The sequence below is a fragment of the Heterocephalus glaber genome, unplaced genomic scaffold (genome assembly GCF_053883595.1).
Source record: "Heterocephalus glaber isolate CG9 unplaced genomic scaffold, H.glaber_assembly_v1.0 deba00000937, whole genome shotgun sequence".
NCBI lineage: Eukaryota > Metazoa > Chordata > Mammalia > Rodentia > Bathyergidae > Heterocephalus > Heterocephalus glaber.
Window position 1 is genome coordinate 521386 of NW_028258173.1, and position 16987 is coordinate 538372.

General features: G+C 47.2%; 1 pseudogene across 1 annotated transcript; it reads right to left on the reverse strand.

Moving 5' to 3' along the window:
- Positions 1-3018: 3018 nt before the first annotated feature.
- On the reverse strand, positions 3019-16895 carry LOC147828725 (homeobox protein DBX2 pseudogene; annotated as a pseudogene). Its single transcript, XR_015450162.1, has one exon. The product of XR_015450162.1 is annotated as a homeobox protein DBX2 pseudogene (transcript).
- Between the last annotated feature and the right edge of the window lie 92 nt (positions 16896-16987).

Genomic DNA, 16987 nt, shown 5'->3' on the forward strand with positions numbered 1-16987 from the left:
AGCATCTGAAGTCGGTGTCACCTCTGGTCCTGGAGACAGTGTGTGCCCGCTGCACTGGACACCAAGAGCAGCACGGCCTCCACCCCTGTGCTGGGCCCTGAGCCTGGCCCCTTCCCAGTAGGCCTCAGATGGTGTCCTGGACTGCCAGGCAGTGGGCTTGCCTGTCCCTCCTTCCCAGGCGTGTGAGTTGGACACAGCAGCACCCTGCAGGATGGCGGCCCTGTGCGCACCATCCCCTCTTGCCTCCTCTGCCCAGCAGCACTGGCCTCGGCAGCCTTGTGCAGCCTCAGGTCTTCATGTTGGCTTTTCTCTCTGCAGCCAGTTCACACTCAGGTAGCAGAGACACTCGGGACGGCCCTGGCCGCTGGGCAGTTCTCCCCGAGTCCCTGCTCCCGCAGGTCAGCTTGTGTGGTGCCAGAGTTCCACGTTTCACAACGGGCTGGCCAGGACGTGGGCCCTTCTGTTCCAGAGGACACAGAAAGATACAGTGGCGCCTCAGTTCACGGATGTCTGCTCTGTGACTTTGGAAAAGTTGTTCACCGTTGTGTTTGTGCAGCAAAGTTGTCACTCGATGCAGTTTGCAAACACAAAGTTTTGCCAAACACTTCTGTCTTCAGATGAAATTGCAGACAGACGCACTGGTGAACCGAGGTCCTACCACTCATCACTGCAGCAGAATCACCTCCACTCGCACCACAGAGACCTGCGCCCTGGGTGTGAGATGTGCAGCTTCAGACAGGATTAAAGTCCCACTCACTAAGTTCTAGCTCGAGGAAGTGCCACAGCGTTCTTCGGTTGCCCAAGCATGCGCTTGTACTCTGCTGTTAGCATTTAGAAGCAGCAGTCTGTGTGCACACAGACGTACGTACTTGTCTGGTTACTCTCACTGTGGATCAGGTTTTCAAGCTCAGTACATTCTTCCCCTCTCCCCGCAAGACTCCGCCTGGTGCTTCCTCACGCTTGCGCTAGGACCAAGCTCTGGCAGGTGTTCCGTCTCCGATGGCGACCTCAGGGGACTGTTTGGAATATACGATGTGATCAGAATTACAGTGAATGTTTTACATCTATTCCAGTAAAAGACGTTGCCATTAATCCCCCTCAGACTCCTCCCCTCACCTTGAGCACACTCATCCTGTCATCCTCGCCACTTTCTGAAGCAGTTCCTGAAGTCCTTTCATGAGTGTCTCTATGAGGTGCGATCAGAAATGGCGACTGCCGCTGCCCAGTGCCACTCCGCCGAAAAGCAGGCTTGCAGAAACACGGTGCCCTCATCCGGCTTACTCACCAGGACTGGCCCCTTGTGACTTCTACCTCTTCCGTAAACTCAAAATGACCACGGAAGGGAAATGTCGGAATCAATTCAGGACATTGAGGCGGCTAGAGCCCCCGAGGCCAGGCTGCTGGAGCAGGAGTCATTCTCGGGCCCAGGCCGCTGTGGGCGGGCAGCTCATCCTGTCACTCGGCTGATCTGCATCGAAGAGGCGGTCATGTCATCTTTTCTGTCAATGTGGAAACTGGGAGCCACATTGATTTTGCTACTGGGAATCGAACTCGGACTTGCCAGGCAGATGCTGCACCACACCACACTGATTTTTTAATCTTCAGCCGACTGCTGTTCTGAGAGAAAGCCCACTTGGTCATGGTGTATTATTCCTGAATGTTGCTGGGTTTGCTTGCTAATAATACCAGAGGGTTGGGTTTTTCTTTTGTTTTTTGTGGGCATGTATGTAAAAGACACTGATTTGCAATTTATTTTCTCATCCCTGTCACACTTTTTTTTTTTTAAGGGAGGAAAGATGTATTTTGTCTCAGTTTGTAGCGGTTTCAGTTCATAGTTGGCTGGCTCCAAGGCAGGTGGCAAAGCAGAGCAGGTAGAAGGCAGCAAGCGGCAAGCAAGCAAAATAGCAGCAAGTGATGACCAGTGACACTAGCCCTCTTTCTGTCCCATATATAGATATATAGATATATCAATCCTCGGTACCAAAAAAAAAAAAATAGATAGATAGATATAGTTTTTTTTTTTGTTTTTTTTTTACCAAGAGCAGTGTATCTTTATTCCTTCGGCCCTTATATTAACCATTATTGTCACAGTTTTGTATCTTGGATTTCAGGTGAGTAATTTTGTACTTTTGATGTTTATTTTATTCACCCATCTATTCAGTCTTTTGTTTATTCATGTGTGCTACTGGAGATTAAACCCAGGGTTTTCACAGTGAGCTACCGTATTTACCCAAAACTAAGACCTACCTGAAAAATAAGCCCTGAGTGACTTCCAGATGCTCCTAAACCCTGCCCCAAAATAAGCTCCAGCTAAGATTGTTGACCAGATGGATGCGTTTAATCTGTTGCAACATAACAAGATGTATGTGGTATAAATCAATATAGAATTAAATATAAATAATACTTGAATGATAACATAAATTATACCTAAGCATTCGTAAATACCCAAGCAGGCACCTCTGGGCAAGAGATAAATGCCTTTGTGAACAGATGAACTCGAGACTTACTGCCGAGGGACCAACCAGAGACACAGCACCCAAATAACCCGGGCTCTCCATAACCAGTGGATGTGGTCGTGTCTAATGTGAATCTTCATAACTCAATACATCATGTGTCATAATGCACATACTTAATGCACTCGTGTGAAATAAAGATGTTCTGAATTTTGGTGCCTGCAGGTTTTCATCGTTTTTTTGTTGTTGTTTTTGTTTTTTAAAATTTATTTATATATTAATTGGTACATTTTAGGTATACAAATACATTTCCATTTATCATTGGGTGTTTGTACCTGAACATGATGTATCTTGGTTCTTATTTTTTCCCCATTACCTGTGCGCCCTTCACCCCCACCACCCTTCCCTATTTACATAGATTTCGTTTCCTTTTTTTTTTTTTCTTTCTCATAATTTTTCCTTTCCTTTCTTCCCTTTCCCCTTCCCCTCCTGCCACCCCTCCACCGTTGGACCTTTTCCTATTTCAAATTATCAGTTATTCATTTTTATCATTTTTATCCTTATTTACACTTTCAGTTTCTCACACTAGAGATACTATTTGGTATTTACACATGTGTGTCCTATTTATTTCACTTAAGAGTACGGCCTCAATATGCATCCATTTAGCTGTAAATGACTCTAGTTTCTCATTCTTTATGGCTGAGTAGTACTCCATTTTATAAAAAATCCACATCTTTATCCAGTTTCCAGTCGATAGGCACTTGGGCTGTTTCCAAGCTTTAGCTATTACAAATTGTGCCGCTATAAACATAGGTGCACATATATCACTGTGGTATTTCTTTGGGGAAGATACCCAGGAGGGGAATAGCTGGGTCAAATGGGACCTGTAGTCCTAGTTCTTTGAGGTATCTCCATACTGATTTCCACAGTGGTTGCACCAGTCTGCACTCCCACCAACAATGGAGAAGGGTTCCTTTCTCTCCACACCCCCACCAGCATTTGTTATTGGTTGATTTCTTGATAACAGCCATTCTTTGTGGGGTGAGGTGGAATCTCAGTTTTGTTTTCATCTACATGTCTCCAATGACCAGTGATGTTGAACATTTTTTCATATATTTATTTGCTGTTTTTACTTCTTTGAGAAATGTCTGTTCATTTTGCATGCCCATTTTTGAATTGGGTCTTTGAATTTGGGGGAGTCTGATTTTTTTCAATTCTTTATATATTCTAGATAGTCCTTTGGGGTACAGCTGCTAAAAATTTCTTCCCATATTGTAGGTTGTCTCTTAGCTCTGTTGGTAGTTTCTCTTGCAATGCAGAAGCTTTTTAATAAGATGAGATCTCAGTTGTTGATTCTTTGTGCTAGTCCCTGTGCTACTGAAGTTTTGTTCATAAAGTCTTTTCCTATGCCAATGTCATTGAGAGTTCTACCTAACTTATCTTCCAGCAAGTTTACTGTTTCTGTCTTGATATTTAGCTCTTTAATCCACTTCGATCTTAGTTTAGTGCACGGTGATAGATATGGCTCTAGTTTTAATCTTTGGCAGGTTGAAATCCAGTTTTTCCAACACCATTTATTGAACGGGCTCTCTTTTCTCCATTGAGGGCTATTGGCTCCTCTGTCAAAGATGAGGTGACTGAGTATGTCTAGAGTTGTTTCTGCATCTTCTAATCTATTCCACTGATCCTCGGGTCTGTTTCTTTGGCAGTACCATGCTGTTTTTATCACAGTAGCTTTGTAGTATAGTTTCAAATTGGGGATTGTGATACCCCCAGCCATGTCTCTGTTGCCCAGAATTGCTTTTGCTATTCTAGGTTTCTTCTGCTTCCAAATGAATTTTTGGATTGTTTTCTCTAGTTCTGTGAAGTATATTGTTGGAATTTCAATCAGTATTGCATTAAATCTATATAGTAGTATTGGAAGTATGGCCATTTTCACTATATTGATTCTTCCTATCCAGGAACAAGGGATGTCTTTCCATTTTCTTATATCTTCTTTTATCTCCTTCTTCAGAGTGCTGTAGTTTTCAGTGTAGAGGTCTTTTGCTTCCTTTGTTAGGTTGATTCCTAGATATTTCATTTTTTTAGATGCTATTGTAAAAGGAATTATTTCCCAAATTTCTCTCTCAGTGGGTCTGCTATTTGCATATAAGAAGGCTGTTGTCTTTTGAGTGTTGACCTTATATCTAGCTACTCTACTGAATCTGTCAATTAGGTCTAGAAGGCTTTTGACCGAGTTTTTTGGGTCTTCTGTGTAAAGTATCATATCATCAGCAAATAATGACAGTTTCACTACTTCCTTTCCTATCTTTATTCCTTTTATTTCTTTCTCTTGTCTAATTGCTGTGGCTAATGTTTCCAGAACAATATTGAACAGGAGTGATGATTGTGGGCATCCTTGTCTTGTTCCTGATTTGAGCATGAAAGTTTTAAATTTTTGACCATTTAGTATGATGTTGGCTGTTGGTTTTTCATAGATAGCCTTAATCAGGTTGAGATAAAGACCTTCTATTCCAATTTTCTGTGGGGTTTTTTTATCATGAATGGGTGTTGGATTTTGTCAAATGCCTTTTCTGCATCTATTGAGATGATCATATGGTTTTTGTCCTTGACTCTGTTAATATAGTGTATTACATTTATTGATTTACGGATGTTGAAGCATCCTTGCATCCCTGGGATAAATCTGACTTGGTCAGGGTGTATGATCTTCTTGATGACCCTCTGTATTCTGTTTGCCAGTATCTTGTTGAGGATTTTTGCATCTATGTTCATTAGGGAGATGGGCCTGTAGTTCTCTTTTTGGGTTGGGTCTTTCCCTGGTTTTGGAATCAAAGTCACACTTGCTTCCAGGAAAGAATTTGGAAGCCTTGCTTCCCTTTCAATTTCCTTGATGAGTTTAAAGAGTAATGGCGATAGTTCTTCTTTAAACATCTTGTAGAATTCAGCAGTGAACCCATCAGGACCTGGGCTTTTCTTTGTTGGTAAATTTTTCAGTTGGTAAGTTTTTCAGTTTTTCATTTTCAGTTTCACTCATTGTTATTGGGGTGTTTAGAATTTCTATATCTCCTTCATTTAACTTTGGCAATTTGTATGTATATAGGAATCTGTCTATTTCTTCTGTGTTTTCCATTTTATTAGAATACAGGTTCTCAAAGTAGGTATTGATGATCCTCTGGATTTCTGCTGGGTCTGTTGTAGCTTCACCTTTTTCATTCTTTTTTTTTTTTTTTTTTGGTACCGAGGATCGAACTTAGGACCTTGCACTTGCAAGGCAGGCGCCGGAACCACTGAGCTAAATCCCTGGCCCACCTTTTTCATTCTTAATTGCATGGATTTGAGCCTTTTCTTTTTTCTTTGATAAGGTTAGCTAAAGGTTTATCAATTTTATTTATTCTTTTAAAAAACCAGCTCTTTGATTCATTGATTTTTTTTGTATCGTTCTCTTAGTCTCTATTGCATTGATTTCTGCTTGGATCTTTATAATTTCCTTTCTTGTACGAGCTTTGGGTTTGTTATGCTCTTCTTTTTCTAGGAGCTTGAGGTTCTGCATTAGGGTATTTAACTGAGTTCTCTGTTGTCCTAATATGGGCATTCACTGCTATGAATTTCCCTCATAGAACTGCTTTCATTGTGTCCCACAGATTCCTGTATGTTGTACTGGCATTATCATTTACTTGTAGAAACTGTCTAATTTCTTCTTTAATTTCCTCTGTGACCCATTGGTTGCTCAGGAGAGTGTTATTCAATTTCCATGTGTTTGTGGGTGTTCTGTGGTTTCTTATGTTATTGATCTCCAATTTTATTGCACTTTGGTCTGATAATATACAGGGGATAACTTCAATTCTTTTACATATTACTTAGATTTGCCCTATGAGCTAGCATGTGATCTATTTTGGAGAATGACCCGTGTGCAGCTGAAAAGAATGTGTATTCTGATGTGTATTTGTTGGGTGGAACACTCTATAAACATCTTTTAAGTCCATTTGTTCAATAGCTTGGTTCAGTTCTAGAATTTCATTCTTAATTTTTTTCCTAGATGATCTGTCTATTTGTGATAGAGGGGTGTTGAGGTCCCCCACTACAATTGTGTTAGTGTTTATTTGGTTTTTCATGTCCATTTATATTTGTTTTGTATAGTTGGGGGGCATTCGTATTTGGTGCATATGTATTTAGGACTGTCATCTCTTCCTCTTGGAGTGTTCCCTTCACAAGGATGCAGTGACCAACTTTGTCTCTCTTAATTAGTTTTGGTTTGAAATCTACTTTGTCTACAAATAAGATTGCTACGCCTGCTTTTTTCTGGGATCCTGTCACGTGGAGAACTGTTTTCCATCCTTTTACTTTCAGTCTATGGATTTCCTTTTGAGTTAGGTGTGTTTCTTGTATACAGCATATTGTTGGGGTTTGCTTCTTAATCCATTCTGTCAGTCTGTTTCTTTTGATTGGTGAATTGAGGCCATTAACATTGATAGTTATAATTGAGAGATATTGACTCATTCTTGCCATGATGTTTTATTGTTGGCTCTTTTCTTATTTTTCCCCCTTTCCCTTTAGTGCCTTACCTTGCGTGGTGTCTTCTCTCTGTTGGGCCTCATGGAGTTGTGACCTTGACTTTTTCTAGAATATTACATAAAATTGTTTGGCGTGCTGGTTTGGTATTCATGAAATTTCTCAGGTGTTCTTTTTCATGAAAGTATCTAATTTCCCCATCAATCTTGAAAGATAATTTTGCCAGATACAACAGTCTAGGTTGGAAGTTATTTTCTGTTAGGGCTTGAAATACTTCACTCCAGGCTCTCCTTGATTTGAGGGTTTGTGTTGAGACATCTGCCATGATTCTGATGGGCTTTCCTTTGTAGGTGACTTGTTTCTTTTCTCTAACTGCCTGTAGAATTTTGTTCTTCTGTTGGGTTTCTGGGATCTTGACTATTATATGCCTAGGTGTAGATTTTTTTTGATCGTGGCTGGCTGGAGTTCTATATGCCTCACTTATCTGTATGTCCAATTCTCCACCTCTGTCTGGGAAGTTTTCTACTATTACTTCTGTGAACAGTTTTTTTTATGTCAATTGTGCTTTCTCCTGTTTTTTCGTGGACTCCTATCAGTCCTATGTTATTCTTCTTTGCATCATCTAGCAGCTGTTGGATTGATTTCTCATGGTCCCTTACTATCTTTAAGAAATCTCTCTTTTCATGGTCCTTAACTGCGATCCTGTCTTCTATATCAGATATTCTGTCTTGAGATTCTCTTAGTCTGCTCTGCATGCTTTCAATGGAGTTTTTAATCTCCTGAATATCTGTTTGAATCTGTTTCATGGTTTCCATTTCTTTCTTATGCTGGGCATTCATGGCTTCCAGCATGTTTCTGATCTCATCTATTTTCTTACCTGTTTCTGCTCTAGAGCCTGTAATCATGTCTTTCACTCTGCTCACCATCTCTGTATTTATTTGGGAGATTATTTCTGCTTTGAATTTTTCTAGAGCCTCATGTATCTGTTTTGTTACTTCCTGTGCTATCAGTTCAGGATGTCCAGGTGGTTGATTATCAGACTTTTCCATCTCATTTCCCCCAGAATTTCCTTTTTGTTGCGTGGAAGCCTGCGTTTGTGTCTTGCTTAAGTGTCTTCTCATTTTTGTTTTTGGTACTGTCCTTGGTTTAATTCCTAGGTTGATATTTCAAAATTGCTTAATGCAGGTATCTTTGTTGCTTGTGTTTAAAACCCTTGTGGAATGATTGCTTTTCAGGTGTCTTCCAGATATGGCTTGTGTTTAGGTTTTGAGGCTCTAATGACTCTGAGGCTATTTTATTTTCATTATACCAGAAAGGAAAACTGATTAGATCAATCACAACATGTTAGGCCAAATGTTACAGTCAGCAATACCATAGCATCAAGCGCAGCTTAGAAAATGACAATTTGTGGTAGTTATTAATCTATCACATTTGGGCTGGGGATTTAGCTCAGTGGTTCCGGCACCTGCCTCACAAGCACAAGGTCCTGAGTTCGATCCCCGGTACAAAAAAAATATAAATTAATTCTGTAATCTATCACATTTAACTATATGAAGTATAATTCCCTGTGCTTCTGTAGTGAGGGACCAGGTAGCAGAAGAGCCATAAGGTGGGGGGTGGCGTGGAATTGGCCCTTGAAGGCACCGGAGCGGCTAAGTGGAGCACTGGATGAAGGCAGGGCTCCAAGCTGCTCCCGGGACCTTGGTTTTCATCGTTTTTGAGTGGCCCAACATTTTTTTTTTTTGGTACAGGGGGTCTAACTCAGGACCTTGTGCTTGTGAGGCAGGTGGAGCACACTAGGGAGCTAAATCCCCAGCCCGCTATCATCACTATTTTTGTCGCCCCTCCTGTCCCGCACGTCTTCAGTTCACGCTGATTAATGGGAACTTTGGGAAGCCAGCCTGCAGGAGGTTGTGACGGGTGAAGAACTCATGGGATGAAATCACTGGCAGCTGCAGGGCAGGTCCACTGCGAGCAGGCTGCGTGGACAGGAAGAGAGCCCCGTGGCTGCACAGGAGGGCCCGGGCCAGTGGCTCCACGGGAAATGGAGTCGCTACAGAGTCAGGCCAGAATTTGGGGTCTGCACTCAATCTTAGCCAAAAGGCTGAGAAGCGATCGGAATTCGGGGTGTGGAGAGAGGTGACAGTGCTCCAGCAGATGACTGCATTTGAATAAACGTAGGTTTTGTACACAAATAAGTGAATAAATGTAGATCACTGTGCATGAAAAAATAAGAGAGCCTCTGAAAATAAGCCCCATTGCGATTTTTGGAGAGAAAAATCCGTGGACCTTTGAGTTACGACCGGACTGACATATGAACAACATGGGTTTGACTGGAATTTTAGTTTTAACTTACGACCAATGCCTTGAGTTACGACCCAAATGCTGTCGCTGGTGTTTCCAGATGGTCTCAGATACAGATTTAACCCAAAAAGAGTTCTGGAAGGAACATGACAGCATCCTCTCCTGTGGGGTTAACTGAGGAATCCTGGGCCGATGTCTCTGTAAGGACACTGAGACCCGCGTGTGTATCGAAGAGAGACTGAAGGCTGTGGGAGGAGCTGAGCGCCTTAGGTTGACCAACATGAGTTACAGCCGGCCCTCGGGAACAAATTGAGTTCGTAACTCCAGAGTCTGTGTCTAAGACCCGGGCTCATTTCCGGGGTAGTGCGTCCATCCCAGCCTCTCCTGCTCGTTCTCTTCCGTCCCCCTTCCCAGGGTGTCAAAGGCATCCCGAGCTAGGCGCAAACTGCAGTCCTGCTTTGGCCTCCTACAGTGCTGAGATCATAGGTGTGTGCCACCACACTTGGCTTTTTGGCATCAGTTTTAAAACTCCTGTATGCAGCATCCACCAAAATGGAGGTATACACTAGATTCTTTCCTCCAGTCTTGGGATTTGAACCCAGGATCTCACCCGTGCTAGGTAAGCACTCTGCCCTGAGCTACACCCCCAGGCCCTAGGCACCAGGTTTAGCAGGGGGAAGCAGGCTTGCACTAGGCAGTTACTGCAGGGACTGTTTGGGGGCTGTGTCCAAGGCAGCCCCGCCCTCCGACTTCCGGTCACGGATTCTCCTTCCTGTCCGCGTCTGCCGTGAGCTGTGAGGCCTCTTCCTCGTGTGAGCAGAGCCTCTCAAGGGCTGGTGCAGAGGCCGCTCCAGGGTCCGGGCAGACACTGACCTTGCGACAGCCCTGGGAGTCCACAAAGTCAGCACTTCCTTCGTCTCTGCTCCCCGTGAAGGCTAGGGGAGACAGCCCGATTTCCAGCGCCCTGCCCTTTATTTTAAATTTCTGGTACTGAGGATTGAATCCAGGGACGCTCTACTACAAAGCAATACCCTCCCCTCCCTTTGAGGCAGGGTCGCAAAGTCAGTAAGTTGCGCCTCTCTGAGATTTGGTGTCCTGACAGTGGAATACAGCAGTGTGGGGAGGAGGAGGAGGAGAGAAATGGGTCCCTGGGACCCAGGAAGAATCTCAAGTGAGAATTGAAGGCCACGGGGAGAGTGAGGAGAGCGACTTCAGCAAAAAGGAGGAGGCAGCAAGTGGCATTTTCTCCCTGAGCCCGGACTCACAAGGTGGAAGGGGAGCTCAAAAATTGCAGATACAAGGTGACTGCCGACAACCCCAGAGGCCTGCACAGAGAAGCACCCCAGTGGAATGGAGCAGTGGACACAGAGGACTGCACTGGCTGTTGAGTTATTGGCGTTCAGACGTCCCCCAGGAGAGGGCAGTTGGCGGGCAGCCATCCTGGAGAGGGGCCCACTGAGCCCGGAACTCAGAACAGCTGCAGGCCGACCCCATCTGGTGGTCCTGGTGTCTCAGTGCAGGTGCTGAGTTCAAGCCCGCAGGAGGCACACAAAGTGTTGTAGGCTCAAGGAATCCGGTTCCAGCCTCACAGCCAGAAACTGGCCTGAACTTCAGTGGAACTAAAGGTGCAGGCTTGCTAGGACTATCCAGTATCCCACTGTTAAGCTACAGCTGACTTGCTGGGATTAATCAACTCAGATCTGGACTCTGCCAACACTGTCTAAGAGTGACAGCAGAGACATGCCTTGAATTGGACTGTTTTTTTCTTTTCCTTTATTTTCTTCCTCTTTTCTGGTTGTTGTTCTTGTTTTGTTTTGTTTTGGTACCGAGGATCAAACTAGGGACCTTCCGCTTTCGAGGCAGGCAGTGGAACCACTGAGCTAAATCCCCAGCCCTGATTGTTCTTGTTTTTATGATTGTAAACACAATTTCTAGTTTTTGTTTTGTTTGTTGGTACTGGGGATTGAACTCAGGACCTTGTGCTGGCAAGGCAGGCACAGTGCCACTGAGCTAAATCCCCCGCTCTCCGGGTTTTTTTGTTGTTCTGTTCTTGTTTATATTTCTTCCTTCTCTCTACCTCCTGTCTTCTTCAGTTTTCCAGAGTTTGTATGATCTTCCTTTGTCCTCCAGCCTTGCTTCTTCTTCTATTTCTCTATTCCCCCCCCCCAACCCCTTTTAAATCTTCTCCCCAAGGGTAAAATCACCATATTAAGTGCTTATTTATTGCATATAATTTTCTGGTTTGTTTTAGATTTTATTATATTGAAGGACCCTTGTTAGCAAGACAGACTCCATATTGCTGCTTGACCCACCTGCCTGCCCTTTAGATGAACTCAGAAGGAGGAAGCTTAAAAACCTCCTCCCCTTAGAAAGTCTCTTTGGAAATAACAATTAATCAACTATTGTTTAACAAATGTTCTAACAGCAGGACTTTCTGCTTCTGTACCTTTTGCTTGCTTTGCTAGTTCTATCCCATGGGGGGCCTAGAAACTGTTAGCCTCAGAGGTGTATAAAACATGTTTGTCAACCCCCAGTCGAGGCTCGAGTCCGATGCTCGGCTCAGTCCCGGCTGGCCGGTAATGAACTCCTGTGTGGATTTAATATCGGTCTCTGGTTGGTTCTTTCTCACTGGGTACAACATATATAACCACAAATACAGATAAAAATGACAAATTAATAGTTACCAGAGTTGCATTCTCTAGGCTGTGTTTGATGCTATTGTTATTGCTGATTGTACCACTTTAGCCAAGGGGGGTAATCGATCGTGCTAATCAGTTGTTCTTCCTGGTATGCCAGGACTGAGATTGCCTAAGGGTCTTCAAAAATACTACAGGCCAGGGCCATAGAGCTGGAGACTGGGCCACGGGGGCAGGAACTTCTCCTGCCCAGTGAACTGGAGAGGTGGGGTCTTGCGACAGACTCAAAGGCACAACATCGGTGAAGTGAGGTCGCACTGTGGTCTCACTGTGTCCATCCTTAATGACCAGCGCATGGAGCACCTCCTTGTGTCAAGCTGCTGGCTGTTCAAATGTCTTTAGGGAAATAAATGTCCATGCAAGTCCTTTGTAGTGGGTTTGTGTTAAATACACGTGAAACCAGGGCCGGAATTTAGTTCAGTGGCTCCACGTCTGCCTTGCAAGGGCAAGGTCCAGAGCTCAATCCCTGGTACCCAAAACAAAACAAAAATATGTACACGAAGCCTGGCTTTTCCATAACCCAGAAGTGCATGGTGCAGTGGCATTGGACTGTCCGTCTCCAGGACTCCGCACATCTCTGAATGAAACATCTTGCCCACTAAACACTAATTCAAGCGGTGAGGTCTATGCCTGTAATCCAGCACTCTGGAGGCTGAGGCAGAAGGGTCACAAGTTTAAGCCCAGTCTGGGCAACTTGGTGAGACCCTAATTCAAAATAAAAATAAAGTATGAGGAGAACTGGGGATGTAGTTGAGTGTGGAGGCTGTGGGTTCAATCCCCAGCACTGCTAAACAGACCTAATTCACACTCTCCCTCTGCTCCGCTCTAGTGACCTGTGTCTCGTCGCTGTGGACCCCACGCCTCACACAAATGGGACTATGCAGCATTTGCGCTTTTGTGTCTGGCTTGGTCACAGCATCATGTCCAGCCACGTGGCAGGGCGAGCCAGAACTTCACATTCTCTCTTCGGACCTGGCCACTTCCTTTTCTTCGGAATTCTGCCTCTTCATCCTTCTGTTCTGAAACCAAATTTTCACCTGATTCCTTTAGTCTCAAGTTGATGGCAAGGGTCTTTCCGTCTGTTTGGCTGATGCATTTCTGCTTCTGAAACATCTTTTCCAGAGCCTTTCTCTGGTCCTCCGAAAACATAGCTCTCCTTAGAATGCCCCTCCGTGTGTCAGCAGAGGCAGTGGGGATGCAGGGTGCTGAGAAGGCGGCACCCGGAAGGAAGGGTCTGGAAGGTGCAGTCCGGGTCCTGGAACGCGGCCGAGGGCTGAACACTTGGAGGGCCCAGTGCGCACGGTAGGGCAGCCCAGCCTGGCCCTGGGCACAGCTTGAGGGGCACGGGCTGGTGGGCTGGGGCGCTGCCGACCCGCAACAAGTTCTTGATCCAGAAACTCTTGCCCAGGCTGCCGAAGCTGGTGTGGCCGGCAGGCTGAGAAGCGCAGAGGAGGCCTCCGCGTCCCAGTGGTCGCCGGTGTGAGCCACCTGCTCTGGGGAGCATGGTGCGGGCCCAGTGGTGATGCACACCTGCGGAGGCAGGAGGATCATTCCAAGTTTGAGGCCAGCCTGGGTTCCATAGTGGACCCTGCCTCAAAAATCCAACATCAGTCATCAATCAAATCCCGTGAGCCACGCCACCGGGAGAGCTCCTGGGCGGGTGGCTCGGGGCGACATGGCTCTGCGACAGCCCCTGGCCCAACCCCAGGTCCATTACCCACCCAGGAGCACGAGGCACTGCCCATGGCCACGGGTAGGCGACAGGGGTGGCACCATGTCCCGAGCCCCAGCCCATTCCCGGCTCCCAAGCTTGCTGGGAGGGGCCGGGCCACAGACTGTCTCTTTAACAAATGAGCCCGCGGCCTTCCGCCTCTGAATCCACCTGTCCCGCGGGCTTGTCCAGCCCAGGGCAATTTTTCCTGCAGCCCCCATCTCAGGGTGCGGTCCACGGCTTCCTCCACTGTGGCCCAGCCACAATGAGGGAGACCTGGCCCCGCTGCACCGAGGCACAGCCCCCCTTTGTCACATGCAGGTGGGTCCCCCTCGGCCTTCTGTCCCCTGCAGCCTCAGCTCCACCACACTGCGAGGCCTGCCTTCCACAGCCCAGCTGGGCCCTCCCAACGAGCTGCCTGGTCTCCTCACCAGCAGGCCCAACAGGCTGATTGGAACAATGGGATTTTGTTTGTTTGTTTGTTGTTTGAGACAGGGTCTCACTCTGTAGTTCAGGTTGGCTTTGAATTCATGGCAATCCTCTTGCCTCCGCCTCCCAGAATGCCAAGATTACAGGTGCGCGTTCCCATACCTGCCTTAGAACACTGGGGTTTGCCTCATTCCTGATGGTGGTTGTGTGGCTTCTTCCCTTGGTCATTCTGGCTAGACATTGTTTTTCAAAGAATCAACTTTAATTTCATTGACTTTTGTTTGTTTGTTTTTGGGGGGGGGGGTACTTGGGATCAAACTTGGGACCTTGCGCTTGCTAGGCAGGCGCCAGAACCACTGAGCTAAATCCCCGGCCCTGTTTGTTTTTTTTTGGTACCAGGGATCGAGCTCAGGACCTGTGGTTGCAAGGCAGGTAGTGGAACCACTGAGCTAAATCCCTGGGCAATTTCATTGATTTTATTACCTCAATTTTATGTTTTTTTCCAGTATTATTGATTATTCTAGATTTAGCCTGTTCCTTGTTCAGACTCCCTCTGATTCATGGATGATTTTGAAATGTGTCGTCTAATTTCCAAGCATTTGGAGATTTAAGAAGCCCCGCGTGGCTCCTCATTCCTCCTCCAGTCAGAGCCCATTCTGTCACCGAGGGCTGCGCGTCAGTCCGCCGAAGGGCACAGGCGCAACGGTGGGCGCATGGACTTGGCTCCCCTCAGGGCTGTTGTCCCTCCCTCTGCTCCCTCCTGGGGCTGGGGTGGAGCCAGGGTTGTTGGAGATGCCTGGGCACCCGGACAGCTGATTTTCTGACACAAGGTCTTGCTGTAAGGTCCAGCCTGACCTTGAACTCCTTCAGTTGCCCGGGCTGAGCCTCGAAGTCAGTGTCCTCCTGCCTCAGCCTCCAGAGTGCTGCAATTACAGAGGAGCACCGGCAGTCCGGGCTGTGATGTCCTTCTCTACCCTGTAACTCTGTCCCTCAGCTCAGCTCTGGATGAGACTGAGACACACCTGCCGCCCTCACTTCTAACCATCTCGTTACTTGTCAGGCAGCAAGTTGGGCCTTTTTCAAAAAAGTTCAACCTGACAATATCTTCAGTGTGTCGAGACCACTTACATTTCACACAATTATTGAAAAGTTTCTCCATATTTTAAAAATAATTTTGTTTATTTGTGATACTGGGGATTGAACCCAAGTGCCTGAAAAAAAATTTTTTTGGTACTAGGAATCGAACTCAGGACCTTGCACTTGTGAGGCAGGTGCGCACTGAGCTAAATCTATGTGTCCCCCACCCCCACCCCACAATATTTTTTTGAGACAGGTTCTCAGTAAATTGTCCAGGCTGCACTCAAATTTGTGACCCCTCCTGCCTCAGCCTCACAGGGTGCAGGGGCTATGGGTGTGCACTGGCACACCTGACCTCAACAGAACTTTGAGTTTATTCTGGCTGGATTTCACAGCGCCCTGCTTATGAATCTTAGTCTTTAATAAAGTATTGAAGGAACTTCTTTAAAATGTTTGGGCCGGGGATTTAGCTCAGTGGTTCCACTGCCTGCCTCGCAAGCACAAGGTCCTGAGTTCGATCTCCGGTACCAAAAAAAAAAAAAGTCTTGTAAAATGTTTGATGTCAGCGCCCTGCCCAGTCCAGCAGCACACGTGTGGACACTTGTGCCTGAGCCCTGGTGTGACTGCTTCCAAACACTGCTCTACCACCTGAGGGCCCTCCTTCCGCTCAGGGTCTGTAACCCATCCATTCCCAGAGTGCTTTCCTCTCCTTTCCCAGCTCGGTTGTAACCACGTGATGCTCGTCAGGAGTACAACGTGGGGCGGACTGCACTTCTGCTCAGCTGCCCGGGCTGTCAGTCGCGCTCCCTGGGGAGCACTGAGGGCTTTTCCTGCTGCACGGCCTGCGACTCCAGGGCGTCTGGGCTCCCTCAGGTCACTGCTGCCTGCATGCTCCGCTGCACGGGTGTGGCACCATGCATGGCTCAGAGGCACTTTCTCTAACTGCCTCCTCACCCCATCTCCCGTCTGGTAGGAGGCTTGGGTCCAGTCCCCCACACCCCACGCATGCCTGGTGCTCCAACTGTCCAGCTTGGCCTGGGAAGAGGAAATCAGGAGCAGCGATGGGAACTGCCCTTTCCTGGGACTGCAGTGCCGGGTTCCCAGCTCCCGTAAGAGTAGAGGCCCTTCAGGGTGGTCAGTGTCGCCTGCAGCAGCCTGTGCTGAGGGGCCTCTCCAGGACATCCTGGACCTTTATCCCTACCTGTGTCCAGGCAGTGCCGAGCAACCCAGGAGGTGCCAGACACCACTGTGCCAGGCTTCCAGCTTCCGGGGATTACAAGCCACTCTGCAGACCCAGGAGGTCTCTGCATGTGGGCAGCTGTTTAGCCAGTGGAGGCCAGAGGTCCTGGACCCCCGCAGCAGCAGCAGCTGCCCAGGTCCAGGGCTGAGCGCAGGCCGGAGCCACAAGCAGGGCAGCGGTCCAGCCCGTCCAGAGCCCAGGTGAGCGAGGATGGGGCTGCAGGCTTCGTCCACATGGTCACCAAGAGTGCCCCTGGTCCCCGAGAGGCCTCGGATGCGGGGTAGGAGCCTGCCACTTGCTCGGGGGCTGCTCCTCTGGCTCTCACCTGAGTGCAGGACTCCACCCCGAGCCTGGCCTGGACAACAGTGCCCAGGGCCCCTGTGGCATTTTGGGGACCTCCCTTGCCCCATCTCAGTGGGGTGCAGTGACCTTGGCCCTCGGGCTGGAGGGCGTCTGCAGAAGAGGCAGCAACAGCTGTACCTCCACACCTCCAGCTCGTCACAAACACAGCAGACAGGGCGCGCCTGGAGTGTGTGCCTGAGTGCAGACAGGTGAGGTGGGAATGCGC